The sequence below is a fragment of the Physeter macrocephalus genome, chromosome 5 (genome assembly GCF_002837175.3).
Source record: "Physeter macrocephalus isolate SW-GA chromosome 5, ASM283717v5, whole genome shotgun sequence".
NCBI lineage: Eukaryota > Metazoa > Chordata > Mammalia > Artiodactyla > Physeteridae > Physeter > Physeter macrocephalus.
In genome coordinates, this window is record NC_041218.1 from 57,152,106 (window position 1) to 57,160,437 (window position 8,332).

An 8,332-nucleotide genomic window follows, 5' to 3' on the forward strand; every position below is an offset into this window, starting at 1 on the left:
ATTATTCACTGGGTTTCATGAAAAATTTGACATAGACAAAATATAAATTAAATAGAATATTTCTTTTAAAAATTACATGTTTGAGCATATTTTTTGTCTGGCTTCAAAGGCTCCCTTCCTCTATAATGAAATTACCGTTTTTAGACTATGTTTTGTCTTACTGGAGATCACTTAGTAATCATACTTGCACCTCAGTTAAATTATAATATAGTTAACTGTTTCTTCTCTCTTCCTCACCTTCCGCTTCCTCCAAATAAACAAATAAACGAGACTGGGTCTGTGATTTCAGTAATCACTGAAGGGCCATACTGCAGAGATACAGCGGTAGAGGCTTATCACAAGTTTCTTAAATGAATATAAACATATGAACTAGCTTCATATTAGCTAAGGTGAAAGCATAAGTGCTTGTATGTTGTCGGGTAGATTTTTACGTTAGGATCTATACATGGAAGGAAAAGGGAATCGAGGCATCTTTAGAAGCCCAAAGTTGCTTACTTTTCTGCAGTCTGAGGGTCTGAGTGTGATCTGTGAATCCAAGAAAGTGGAGGTAAAGTGTGCACCTCCTTCCAAAAGCATCGAAGTTCTGTTCTAATTAGACATTTTGTTTGTCTGTTTGTTACCTGAGAATTTTTACTGTCTGCCTCCAGAAGTATCTTTCCTAAGTATATGTGAAGCAGTCCAAAAAACAGTTTACTTTGGACAACACAGTTCATAGTAGTGGATTTATTTAAATTGCTTTAATTTGGCAAAAAAGAATTCTAGTTTCTTTGTGTGTATGTTTGTTTTTTGTCTTTCAAAATTCTGCCTATGGGATAAAAATCTTCTCCTTTTAACATTCACTTTTATTGTAGAAGATTATCTTCTAGAATACATCCCAGTTTTTCCAGTCAGAAATAAATCTGTGAGACATGTAAGGCAAGATATATTTGCTGGATCATTGGCGACACAATATAAAAACACTGGAACAAACTTCAAAGACAATATTAGGACAATCGTTTTCTAGACTGTATTAGTGTGATGGAGTATTATTCAGCCGTTAAGGTTATGAAGACTGATAGGAACATGGAAAATAGAGTGAGAACAGCATCATCAAAAATAGTGTAGACATTACTTCATTTATATAAATGTGTGCTTTTAGATTAGGACTTAAAAACTTTGGATTGTAAGTGTAAGGTCGTTCAGCAAACCTGTATCGAACTCCTGTTTTATACCAAGAGCTGGAGATAACAGAGGTGGTGATAGTCTCTGTTTTCATGTTGCTCAAAGTTTAGTGGGACGGACAGACACTGGGTAATAAGTAGAATGAGAGAGATGGTATAGTAGGATATTGGGCGAATTTTTTCATTTGGTAAAATGTGTTAAATGTTGCTACCTCATTTTTAAGACTGTTTTACAAAGAAGGCTCTTGATACTGATATTAATGCAGTCTAGCATAATATCTATCAGATAGTAAGTACTCAGTAAATATTTGCTTAGTGGATGAATGAGCAGAATGACTATGAGTTGTTCATGGGTGCTACTTTACTAGCATGTTGTAAATTAGTAACAGTATTCCAGAATTCTCTTAATTGGAAGTCTCTTATTGCTGGCATTAGAAATCTCTTAAAAATCATCATTTCTAAAACTTATTCAGATACTTGGTTCTCTAAATGTCTTGTTTGTTCATTGGACTTAAATATTGTATTTGATAGTCTGGTTTTACAAACCAAACTTGTAAATTTTTTACTTGGTGTTTGGTAAGCTGTTCATTGGAAAACTTACTTTCTATATATCTATAAATGATCATTTTTTTAAATGATCTGTCATGTATACAGTATAGTATACTTTATAAAATTTGTTATACCAAGCAAAATCTGCAGCGATAGAATAAATTTTGGTATATATAGCCATTAAAATAATTCTATAGAAACTTTCTCATTGGGGAAAATGCCCACAAATAATGCCAGATTAATAAAAATGTTACTGAAAAAAATGTATGTACATATTTATATATGAAGACACCTGAAGAAAAAATGCACCAAGATATAAATGATGGTTATCTCTGGGTGGTGGGTTATAGGCAGTTTTAATTTTCTTTACACTTTTAGTATTTTCTAAATTCTCTGCAATATATTTCTTTTATGACCAGTAAAAATGTTTAAATGCCATTTTTAAAAACAATAAAAGCTTATCAAATATAGTATGTTGAGTAACATGTTATATTTTATGATCATTTTACAGAAAAAGGAAAAGAGGCGCAGAATAACTAGGTTTCCCAAGGGCCCTGACATTAGTGTAGTCCTGGAACTATAATTCTTATTCCGGTGCTGCTTGCATTATATAGTTGGGATTCTATATTATTAGACATTTATAGATATCCTTTCTGGCTTTGTAGTTCTTATCCTTTTTCTCTGTCAGTTCTCATTGCCACGAACATACTTATCTTGCCTTTCTCCATCTCCTCTGCCTCCTCCCCTAACTTGCTGTTTTAGATTTGCGGTGACTAGAGAACCCAGTAACTGAGCTTGATACCAGTGGTTTGTAATAACCAAGCATTGATGGAGCCTGGTGAATGGGCTTTATGACAATTTAGTTCTTCTGCTACCTGTTGGTTTTTTCGTTTGCTGTTGGGTCCTCAGCTACTTCCTCAGTGTTGATGTAGTAAGAAGCCTGACCCGTGGAGATGTGAGACATTACTGCATTAAGTAAATATTTTCAGAGCTGGGCTAACCCCCCCTGCAAGGTGCTGACAGGGATGGTACTACATAGGCTGTCCTTGTGTTGATCCAAACTATTCTAACTTCACTTTAAATGACTTCATTTTTTTCCAAGTAAAATTATTTACAGTATTATGTAAAGAAAGTATTGTAATATTAGATAACAAAATTAGAGGACAGTTATGTATTTAGTATAAAATTACTTCTGCAAATTCACCTTAGGTATACTTTTTAACATTCTACTAATGTAGTAGAATTCAGTAAAACCAAAGTTTTTAATCAACTATTCAGCATTTTATATATTTGGCATTATTTGTTGAATAATTATTAAAAAGTTTTGCCTATTGGATTCAGTAAATACTAATCATATGATTTTTATTTGTTTAATGAGCATTTTCAGTTTGGAAAGTAGTGCCAATTGTATGCAAAAAAGGACGGTGCTCTGTGCAAGCTGTATATTAGGTTATTGATAGCAGGACTTTTCAATTAACTGTTTCCACTCAGACAAAGTTAGTTATGGTGTACAATTGTTCTTTGCATATTTCAGACACAGTGCTCCACCACTAAGAAAGTTGCTCTGCATCCTTGTTTCTTTTAAACTTTCTAGATTTTAATTCTTATATGTGACATAGCTTGCTTAGCTTTCAAAGTGGATACAGGAGTTTGATACCTTCAACATTTATTGCAACAGTGGTGCATTGTCTGTGACTTAAAAACTAATTCATGACCTTTAGGCTTTGTTGGAAAAAAAAGCAAAACATGATTTTTAGATTATGAGCTTTAAGAGACAATATGGAGGAAAGAATGGGCAAAACAGGTTTCTTGAAGTGTATATTGAAGAAAGGTTTTTAAGGCCATTCCAAGAAATGGCAGGAACAGGGATAGAGAAGTGGTTGGGTAAAAAAGATCCTTAAGATCCAGTGAAGAGAGATTTGACAAGGAGGTCTGTGGTGTCCTGTCAGTGAAACTGAAAGTCGAATGAGCACATGGAAAAGAGGAAGTGAAAACGATAGGACATAGCCAAGTGACTGGAATATGACAAGATTGGGGCAAGAATTATTTTCAAACAAAACACCTCTTATTTTTATATATAAAAAGTTTGTCGTAAGAACTAAAATGTGACTGTAAAATATTTATCTGTTATAGGCTACTGATTATTGAAATGTAAGTGAATTTCTTCTAATATGGAAGCTAAAAAAGGTTCTCATGGTAAATTGTTAAACATTAAATGATAAGGAACATTATTTATTATTTATATTTATTTCTCAATTTCCATTGAAATTGAAATTGGACATCTTATTGCATTAGTTAGCATCTCTTTAAAAAGTTTAATTTGGAAAGCTTCAGAATTTTTTAGTTTCTTTATAAACTTATAAAGGTTGTTGTGCATCTGGGGCATGGTATCTATGTGTATTTATATGCTGTTTGTACAAGAACGGGCACTAGGTCTTTGGAGACATTTACTGGCTTTTTTGTTCAGCTAACAGTTTTGAACGCCTACAACTGCAGCTATGGACTTTTACTTGGCAAGCATTTATTTAAATTATCATGAAGTCTGTGCCTTATTGTCTGTGGGAATAATCCTGTCACAGTCCATGAGTCTTAGCAGGTGTTTTGAAGACTACATGCGGTAATGATTGAGAGCTTTTTGAGTTCTTCTGGTGCTAGATATAAAGAATCTATGATTTTTTTTGTTTTTTTTTTTTCTTGAGGTGGAAGTCATATAAAAATTAGCCATCTTAAAACAATTCAGAGGCACAGCAGTTCAGCATTGTACAACCACTTCTATCTAGTTCTGAAACATTTTTATCATCCCAGAGTAAAGCCCTGTATCCATTAAGAAGATACTCTTCATTCCCTACTTCCCCCAGCCTCTAGCAACCACCAATCTGCTTTCTGTTTCTATAGGTTTACCTATTCTACATATTTCATATAATGTAATAATATACTGTTTGACCCTTAATGTCTTTTTTTTGGTTTTTTTTTCACTTCGTATAATGTTTTCAAGGTTCATCAGTGTTATAGTATGTATCAGTTCTTCATTTCCTTTTATGGCTGAATAATATTTCGTTGTATGTATATACCACATTTTGTTTATTCATTGATGGGCATTTGAGTTGTTTCTACCTTATGGCTATTGTGAATAGTGCTGCTGTGAAGATTCGTATATAGTATTTGAGTACCAGTTTTCATTTCCCTTGGGTCTATATCTAGGAGTAGAATTTCTGGATCATATGGTAATTCTATGTTTTTTGAGGAACCACCAAACTTTTTCCATAGTGCCTGTATCCATTCCCACCAGCAGTGTATGAGGGTTCTGATTTCTCCATATCCTCACCAACACTTATTGTTTTCCATTTTTTTAAGTATATTTGTTTTATTTTTCTTTTTGGCCATGTTGTGTCTTCGTTGCTGCGTGCGGGCTTTCTCTAGTTGCAGCAGGCGGGGGCTGCTCTTCGTTGCGGTGCATGGGCTTCTCATTGCGGTGGCTTCTCTTGTTGCAGAGCACCGGCTCTAGTTGCGTGGGCTTCAGTAGTTGTGGCATGTGGGCTCAGTAGTTGTGGCTCGCGGGCTCTAGAGTGCAGGCTCAGTAGTGGTGGTGCACGGGCTTAGTTGCTCTGTGGCATGTGGGATCTTCCCAGACCCAGGCTCCAACCCTTGCCCTCTGCATTGGCAGGCAGATTCTTAACCACTGCACCAGCAGGGAAGCCCCTCTATTTTTTAAAAAATTATAGCTATTCTAGTGGGTGGGAAGTGGTATCTCATTTTGCTTTTGCTCTTTAATTTCCTAATGACTAAGGATGTTGCACATCTTTTCATGTGCTTATTGGCCATTTGTCTGTCTGTCTTTGGAGAAATGTCTATTCAAGTCCTTTGCCCATTTTTAAATTCTGTTGTTACCAACTTATTTTACATAATATTACTGATTATTACTTATTATATTTATATTACATGTATTTTTATATACTGAGGGAGAGAGAGGGAGAAACATGCAGTCAGGCAGGTGATGGAGAGAGGTAGAGAGAGATACACATCTCCATAGGATCATCTTCCATCTTTTTTTTTTTTTTTTTTTTTTTTTTTGTGGTACACGGACCTCTCACTGTTGTGACCTCTCCCATTGCAGAGCACAGGCTCCGGACGTGCAGGCTCAGCGGCCATGGCTTACAGGTCCAGCCGCTCTGCGGCATGTGGGATCTTCTAGGACTGGGGCATGAACCCATGTTCCCTGCATCGCACAGGCTCAGAGGCCATGGCTCATGGGCCCAGCTGCTCCGCGGCATGTGGGATCTTCCCGGACCGGGGCACGAACCCGTGTCCCCTGCATCGGCAGGCGGATTCTCAACCACTGAGCCACCAGGGAAGCCCTTCGATCTTTTTTGTAGGCCTTCTGGGCTATGCCAAAATTTAAACTGTTCCTTCCTTTGCATAAGTTTCTGGTAGTTTGATTAGAGCATAATGCTAAAGTTTGAATTCTGTGTGGGCCAGTGAGTCATTTCATTCCATAGCCAGTTGTTTTACAAGTGCATGCAGCTGGTTCCAGAGGCACCTGTTGGGTTTTTTGCTTGACCATTACCAATCCATTTTCACTGTGGGGAAAAAAACCCTAATCTTCTTTAGTAACAAAAAAACCTGCCATTTTCATATGTGAACACAATAGATCTGTTGAGATATTTTACTGGTATAAGATACTTTTTTTGTCATGTTCACTCCCCTTTTACTTCTAGAGTTTTTGTGGTCATGGTCACCAAAACATAACTTAGGATACTTAATGCTCATCTAGGTACACTGCATAAAGCTGTGGTCGATTTGCACGTGGATTTAATGCTGTTAAAAACACAATTGTTCCAGAAGTGGTTTTGCCTAGGTTATTTATTTACATCTATAGATTCTTTTGTACCGTGAAAAATTCCTTCATCCTCTTTGTTTCATGAACAGTGTGGTGTTTGTTTTCAGTTGCCATCAGGGTTATGATTCTTATTGTGGTTTGCTATTCACTGAGATTCTTATGTGGTCTAAAAGTTTCTCTGTAAGTCGAACTTTTTTTTCCTTTTAAGAAATCATTTCTTAAAGCCCCCAAATTTACTTCTTTTCTTTTAAGAGGTCATTTCTCAAAGCCCCCCAAATTATTAATTTTCACTAGTAAGAACTATACTAAACTATTCAAAATCCTAATCTGTAAAGATTTGAATTTATAAATTGTATTAATTTGAATAGGTTCTCTGGTTACAGAGCTCTGAAAAACTAACAGGGTATAAAGTCTAGAATCTCTTTCCTTCTTTTTCTTGATACTGAACACACAAAATTAGTAAACAAAATTCCTTGTTTACTAGGGATCATTCATTAGACTGTATTTATTCCTCAAGGGTCTCACTTTTTCAAGTTGATATTGCCTGTTTCCCCAGGGAAGATAGGGACAGGGACCAATTATAACTAAAAATATTCTTCAGATTTATGAAAAAGCAAGTTTAATGTATGAAAGTGTGTAAGAGGATGCAGGGGAAAGAGATGCAGGGATTTGCGATGGGCATGGGGCAGTGATCTGAGTTAATTACTACACCATTTATGGTCTGTTGACTGTGTATGTATGTTGATTTCTAAAGTCAAATAAGTAGATGCTCTAAAGGTCAAAGTATTAGAAAATGTGTAAAACCTGCATTAGCAGATATTTGCTGGGAGTTTATATATGAAATAATAGGTTTTGGCTGAAAGTTATAGAAACTTCAAAGATAACTTAAAATTTTGGGACTATTTTAATGTAAAACCATCTACATTTGCCAAACTGATATTTAATTTTTAATTTGTATAAATTCCTCTTCTAATGAAAATATATGTCTGAGCATTTCTACTCCCTTTAACAAGAGAACTCTCACTTTTCCATTTTAACCAATAGCAATTTTTAGTAAAGTTTGAGAAAAAGAGAAGATAATAATTTGAGATTTTTTGTTTAGGTGAGAAGAATACATATATTTTTAATTAAAAGGGTGAAAATGCAGTATAAGTAATTTTAATAGGCATTGGTGTTTTAGTCTTATGACAGAAGAGTCTATATAGTCTCTTTTTCCTCTGTGATTTGGATTTAAAATTTTTAATGTTTGGGACTTCCCCGGTGGCGCAGTGGTTAAGAATCTGCCTGCCAATGCAGGGTACACGGGTTTGATCCCTGGTCCGGGAAGATCCCACATGCCGCGGAGCAACTAAGCCTGTGTGCCACAACTACTGAGCCTGCACTCTGGAGCCCGCGAGGCACAACTACTGAGCCCGTGTGCCACAACTACTGAAGCCTGTGTGCCCTAGAGCCCACGCATCACAACTACTGAGCCCACATGCTGCAACTACTGAAACCCACAGGCTCCAGGGCCCACGTGCCGCAACTACTGAGCCTGCGTGCTGCAGCTGCTGAAGCCCGCACACCTAGAGCCCATGCTCCGCAACAAGAGAAGCCACTGCAATGAGAAGCCTGTGCACCGCAAGGAAGAGTAGCTCCCACTCACTGCAACTAGAGAAAGCCCACGCGCAGCAAAGGAGACCCAACGCAGCCAAAAATAAATAAATAAATAAAAATGTTAATGTTCTTGTTTTCTATCTTATGTGCCATCATATTTTTATTTTATTTTATTTATTTTTTTTTTTTT

General features: G+C 36.2%; 1 protein-coding gene across 18 annotated transcripts in view; it reads left to right on the forward strand.

The window, feature by feature from the left end:
• The window catches only part of AKAP9 (A-kinase anchoring protein 9), a 196,380-nt gene that overhangs the window by 37,920 nt on the left and 150,128 nt on the right, over positions 1–8,332 (forward strand). The gene's annotated exons all lie outside the window — the stretch shown is intronic.